Below are 7,244 nucleotides of genomic sequence, written 5' to 3' on the forward strand. Positions count from 1 at the left end.
AAGGGAGAAGACTTGCAGCTATAAAAAGGATGGTGGGACCATCTTAAGTAAAATTGTGCAATTAAAATGATGTTGGGAATAGGGTTGTCTTCTTCCTCACGAGAGGCCGACCTTGCAACAAAAGATTTCGAGATTCCAACGTTTACATATAAGCCCGCATAGCTCCATCTAGATCTGCCTAGTTTCACCTAAAAATTCGGGGCCCTTTTGAAGTGGGGGCCCTAGGCTGGTGCCTACTCTAGCCACTCTCAGGGCCGGCTCTGCATATGAATAATAATACATCTGATTTTTCTTCGGATGAATAGTAACGAACTATTCATGTGGTCCATCAACATATTACATTACAACACTCCCCCTTGGATGACCATGTGTCAATTTTGGTTGCCTTGTTAAAATCTTGATCTGTTTTGGATGCTCCCCTTGATGAGTATCTTCCCCTGATTTCGAATTCTTCAATCTGGCTGATTACTAAGTTGATGTAATCTAATACCATGCATGATAGTTGGAGTGTTTGCTTTTGAAGGTGGTTCACAGGCACTCTAAATTTTAATGGGCCATAAGTATTAGCCAAATACATTAATGACTAGCTTCATGGAGATATGTATTTATGTGAGATATGAAGATGCATCAATGAATCTTTGCTTCCTTGATCGTTGCAAAGTCAATCTATTTCCATATGTAAATACAAATCCTTTCTGAGAGCGATTTGTATGCAGGCTAGAAAGGTATTCAAATTTTGCTTGCCTAATAAGACCATGGCTAGTAGTGAGTTCTTTGGAATAGAACAATCACATGTCTATAATTTCCTAGAGATATCAACAAATAAACTTTATTTCATTGCAATACCCATTTTTTGGTATTATGCTCCACAAGAAGTGTAACATCTAATTGAGTGTGTTGTGCTAAATACAATAAAGCACATACTTTACTAAGATATGGCACTCTTGGACCAAATATCAATTCATCATTTCCCTTATGAGGATGAATGATCTTTCTTAGTGCCTAAACATTAATTAACCATTTGAGTGTTCAACTCATGATCTTCAATCCAAATGGTTCTTTAATACCATAAAACCCTTTTGGTAGATAAGAATCGTGTTGGCATATTGTTCGATCTGCAACTCAAGACAATATTCCTTTCAACACTTTATAATCTTTCTAGACTCTTCAGGAGTCTCATTCTAATATTATCAACTCTTGCAAGAGATTTGGTATGTTGCAACAACATCATAGTGATAATACTCACTAAGGCGATTTATAATATCCATTGGCATTGAGTACATAATTTGTGCTTTACCCTTCCAGGGCTTTCTTCAAGCAATTTGAATCCTTCAAGGATTTTCTACACTTCCTAACACATTCTCCTTTGGAACTTATACAAAGTAACTTCCTTCCATGTATACTTGAGGGATTTACTTGTGAAGATATGCTTCAGGCATCATAAAGTTTCGTGTATATATAATTGTTTGGGCCCAAAATGACAATTTGGGCCGAGACTCCTGGTCCAACGGTCTTCCGGGGGTATCATGGGCTAGCTAGGCACTAAGAGTTGCCTAGTCGGTTTCGGCCAAGTCCTTTTAGGAGAAGGATTGTTTTGGATAAAGGCGAAGGTTGAATCCTAATACACAAGGGGTCTTAAAGCTGAAGGCGTTAAGAGTCAGGGAATGAACCCGGTTCATTATAGAGTTTAGTTCAGAAACCCATTGGAACTAAAGACTAGCCAAGTCATAATCTGATTGGGATAAGAAGTTCTATTATGAGTAAGTCTCTGGTTCGGCCAGGAGTAGGTTCACTGCTATAAATAGAGGAGGAAGTGCATCGTTCAGGCTCCCTCCAATTCAACACATAAATTGCCCTGCGCAAACTCTTGCTCTATGCAAAACCTCTCAACAACCTCGAGATTTTTATTTTCCTTTTTCCGCCAACACATTTTCAGTTTGGATAAATAGCATTGTGAAGGCAATCGGCGAACATCTTCAGTTTGGATAAATAGCACTATTGCCGTAGAATCAGCCGACCATGGAGCACCTTCAGTTTGAATAAACAACACTGCATTGAGACATATTGGTTATCTATCCAAGTCTCAGTCGAGAAGGATTTTTGAATCCTTATTGGCAGAGGCCATCCCATTAGCCTTCTCGGCAAAGTGAGGTGTTACAGGTTACTACATTCGGCACATCAAAAGCCGAATTTGATATTGAACTTCGCAGAACTAGTAGCCTTGTCTTCAGGCTCTAGAACACGAAGGCCTAGACATGTTCCTTGCTCTGTCGCAGTCGCAAGATTGAGAAGTCAGCAGTGCGCCCAACGTTACATCAACATATTTTACTCACCGACCGAACTTGGCTGACGAGTTGGCACACCCTGCACATAATCGAAGGATACAGTTAGCTTATTAATTACTCGGCCTGCGCGCCATGTAAGCTTGGTAGTTTTTAGGGTCAACATTTTGGCATGCCTGGTGGGACCCAGTGCTAAAGTTACGAAGTTCATGACCATTGAGACACAGTCAGTAAAAAAGAAAATAGGGATGGGTAAATCAACGACTAACCATCTACCTATGGTCCAAAACCCAGATCATGATGGTCTGTCATAAGCACAGAATCCTCATGCTGCCGTCACACCTGAAGGCATAAGTGCGACATGCTGAGAAAAGGAAATCTGTCTTGGTGGACAGGCTCGTGATGCGGAGATAACCACTAGAGCGACAAAAGGAATTTTTGTCGAAGGAATAATCGAGGACTACGATGAGGATGGTGGTGAAGGTTCTGATCCACCGACTTGATCGTTTCTACGGAGAAGACTTGAAGAGCAATCTTAGAATTTCAGTCAAGAAGTAAAAAATATACTTGAGGTGATATGCAATAATGGTGATGCACACAACAAATTGTTTGAACTATTGGTTAGTAAAGCTTACGACGACAACCCGTCGATCATTCCCGACAACTTCCACCTAAGAGTAATCCGTTATCAACGCCACAGGCCAAAACAGGATCTGCTTGGCTTAAAATGATCGACTTGGAAAAAAGAGGAGGATCAAGTAGTAGATCAGACGGATTTGACCAGAGAGTAGAAACAAAATCTATCGATATGATTGAGGTCCCAAGAATGATCGATTCGGCCTTGAAAAAGGGGCCGAAGTTCCCGAAATTCATCAATCCATACCCAGCTTATGTAGAAAAGTTTGAATATCCTAAAGGCTTTAAGATCCCAGATTTCAGCCTTTTTGCTAGAGAATCGTCTCTGTCTTCGTTATAACATGTAGCTTGGTTCACTGCGCAATGCGGAGATATTAATAGTGACTTCCATAAATTGCAACAATTCAACTTCTCATTGACAGGCTCGACATTCGCGTGGTACATCAACCTCCCACCTAGCTCCATCCAAAGTTGGGAGGAACTGGTCGAAAAACTCCATGAGCAATTCTATCGACCGGGGATGGAAATGTCAGTTTCTTCATTGGCCAGGATGGCTCAAGCATCTGATGAGTCACCAATAGATTATCTTACAAGGTTTAAATCAACTAGAAATTTGTGCCAAGTACCTCTCCCTGAAGTCGAATTTGTTAGGCTCGCTTTTAATGGGCTAGACGTGGAGTACAAAAAGAAATTCTTGGAGGCAAACTTTTGTGACATGTACAAAATAGCTTAACATGTCTAGCAATACAATTATTTACTCCGAGAAGAGAAGGCTTTGAAGTCCCCGTCTAGAGGAACAATTTACAAAAACCCCATGGTCAGTTATGCGTCGACCAAAGTTGAAGAATATGCCAGTATAGATGCGGCCGAGATAATTTGTCCTAGCTAAGAACATGTGAGAACATTTGAACACATAAGCAAACTAATAATACTTTAAAGTAGGCATGCATTCAAAAACAATTCTAAAACCCATGACTTTCAAAGCTTAGTGAATGGTGAACCACAAGACTCTTTAACAACATTAAAGAGAAGAAAGGATTTTGAGATTCATTACCCTTGAAGCTCATCCTTGTTTACACAAGGGATTCACCCAAGTGGTGGGCCTTCAAGTCACCTCCTAGCTCCTTAGATCTTCCTTGTAATTTTCTTCCTTTTGATACTCCTTTGCTCCTTGAGGATGTGAGGAAAAGATCCCCAAGAACACCAAACGTTTAGTGTCTCTAAGTCTCCACACCAAGGATGAGGTGTGAAGATGAAATGGATGACTTAGAGAGATTTTAGATGCTAGTAAAAGTCTCCCTAAGTGGCCGACCTCTATAGAGAAAAAGGAGAGAAAAAATTTTCTCTTCTTTGACCCAAGAAAAACCCTAGTGAGAAAAAAAAAAACTATAAAGATGAATTTACACTACCTCACATTTGTGTGGCAAGCTTGCAATTAACCCAAGTTTGCTACCACTCACCCTTGGCCGGTTTTGACTTTTTTTGGGGTTAATTTCCATTTAGTTTTAGTTATCACACAACCAAAACTCAATGGGCCTTGTGGACCAAAAACCTTTTTGGGCCCCGAAACCCAAAACCAACTTAAAAGCCCATTACGAACCTTTCGTAAGATTAATTAACTAATTAATTAATCTTGACCATTCTCAATTAAACTATTTAATTGCTTATCCATCTCATTTATATTTCTTCACTTTCCTTACTCGGTGTACGATCCATTAGGTTCCAATTAGCGAGGTAGTGGGCGATTGTTGCTCTTAACGATCGATTGTGAATTGAAACTACATTTCAATTCTCCCTTTGATGAAGATTAGTGTTTCCTAATCTTTAGGGCTTCCACAAACCATGAGTGACACCTAGCAATATGTCATGGCTACCCAAGCCAAGTATAAGTGGTTCGAGAACCTATCCAATTACAATTACAATGCAATACGGTCCTTCTCTAATACAACACTCTTAATCACATTGTTTGAGTGATAGTTTGTTTCATGTCTACTATCCAATGTGATACTTCTCTTATGTGGTTCAATTGAATATGATTTGGAACAAACTTCCAAAGTCATATTCGTATGCTTTGATCAAAGACTCCTGAATCATATCTCAAAGTATTCTCTATTCACCATGGCAGGTTAGAGATCCCTTGTTGTGCATTCATATGCCTACATGACTAGATAGCTTGACCTCAACAATGTCGTGGATACTTTTGATGGAATGCCTTTGACATGATCAAAGATCAAGGACCTAACTATTAGACATCTATGATGCCTCAAGTCAAAGGACTACTTTGCATATTGCAACTTAGGAGTTCTTACATGACATGTATGTTCGAACTCTCTTTTGATCGTGGTTCAATGTACGTCATTACCTTTTGAGCATGTATGTGTTTGTCTCAATGACCAACACTAAATGACTTGAGACTAGTCATACTTATGCTTGAGTTAACATAACACATACTAACCTTAGCAGATTGTCAATGCCCAATTAGCAATCCTATGGCTAGGAACGTTTTAGAAATGAACATAAGAGAAGGGTCTCGTTAATCTAACTTACTTAGATCCCTTATCTCTTAGATTAAATACATTCCTTGGATTCCCTTATTGCTTAAACACATAATACAATAAATAGTGATTAACAATAAGATTTGCCCTTCATTAAACTTATAGTTTAACACAATAAGTATTCCAAAAGCTATTACATCAAATGAGTGGCTTTGTGGGCATACTTCCAACACACATTCCCTCTCTAAGGAGCCGGAGAGGTGTTCTCGGCTTAAGAGGGAGAGAGAGGCAAGGAATGGCATAGGGCATCCCTGAAAATAGCCTAGTTGATGAGCCAAGAAGTTGGGGTGATAGACTTCCCAACTTCCTCGACGAGCCTCGTAACCATAGGGCAGGTCCTGAGTGATGATAAATGACCCCCAGGAATTTTGGAGATCAGCTTCCTTGGCATCTTCCCATGCCAATGTCGGAAGGATGATGGAAGAGGGGTACGTTCGGGGATGATAAATCTAGAATTCGTCATCCGAAAAGTCTTTTAGGCTGAAGAAATATTTGAAGATCTCTTCGACCGAGTGGGGAGGAATGGGTCATGAGGCCAGCTCAAGGCCCATAGCTTCAGAAGAAGTGAAACTTGCAAGGTCTGCCGCAACATCGAGAAATAGACCTACAATTAGAGCTGAAAAACCTAGAGCGGGCCGTTTTGGTGGGGGTCGATTTTCCCCACAGTAATCTTGGCCAAACACCTGGTGAGATTGGCAAAAATGGCCGGACTAAGGGCCAGGACATGACCTCTGGCCAAGGCTTCGGTGACGGGCATATTCTCAGCCAAGCATTTATTCGACTTGGCATAAAATATGTATTTGTTATACAATTAGAATAAGAAGGCCCCGTGTTCACCTTTCTTAAGATCTTCCCTTCTCGAGCTGGCGAAGTGAGTGATTAGGGTGTTATAGTTGAAAAAGTTCTTGTGTAGTTTCTGTGCGTCTTCTTTCGGGGGTTTTTTGTTCTCCTTTGTCAAGGCTTTGACAACACGATCCTCGAAAATGGTCCTCAGGTCCAAATCAAATTGATACCCAGAAAGAGAATTGTCGACTGGGAGGCCAGTAGGAGAGGTGCCAAGTATGGCTGTGATGTCCATCACTGTTGGGCTAAGGGATGACCATCGTATTGGTGGTCGAGCACTAGAAGCTCAGAGCAGCCATCATGAGCTCTTGATCCAAGTTAATCTCAATGATCGAGAGTTTAATGGCATCAAAAATGTCGACAGCTTTCCATTCGTCGCCTAAATGTGGCTCTATTCGAGTGACCCAGGAAGTCCAGGCTACAGTGGTCGAAGGCCAAACGCCTTGGGGTTTGGCCGGTTCCCATTTTGACCAATCATACCCTTAGAATAAGGGTTTCAGGCAATGGTCCTTGAGCATTTCAGTGATCACTTCTGGAACATCGTCTTTGAACAATGGGCTGAGGGTTTGGTGGGAAACATTGATAGAATTAAAAGCACACCACAAAGTAGCACACAAATGTCCTATTGATTTTCCTTATTAACACTAAGATTTGTCAATTGTAGCATATGAAAATAAGGGTCTTTCCTGCAGAAGATTGTTTTATCTAACTACTTAAAATGTCACAAAAACTGGGTTGCTGTCCCTATTGATCAGCCATCAAAAAATATTTATTAGACTGACTTAAACTTATCTAAAGTCTACGAAATTTTATATGAAGACACTAGACACACATAGGTACACTTGCACAAATTTTGGGATTTTTGGACTTGATTTGTTATTTAAGTTAAATCAAATAAAAACAGGACAGAAACAAATTTTAAGTAGTT

The sequence above is a fragment of the Pyrus communis genome, chromosome 13 (genome assembly GCF_041283825.1).
Source record: "Pyrus communis isolate YQ-2024b chromosome 13, ASM4128382v1, whole genome shotgun sequence".
NCBI lineage: Eukaryota > Viridiplantae > Streptophyta > Magnoliopsida > Rosales > Rosaceae > Pyrus > Pyrus communis.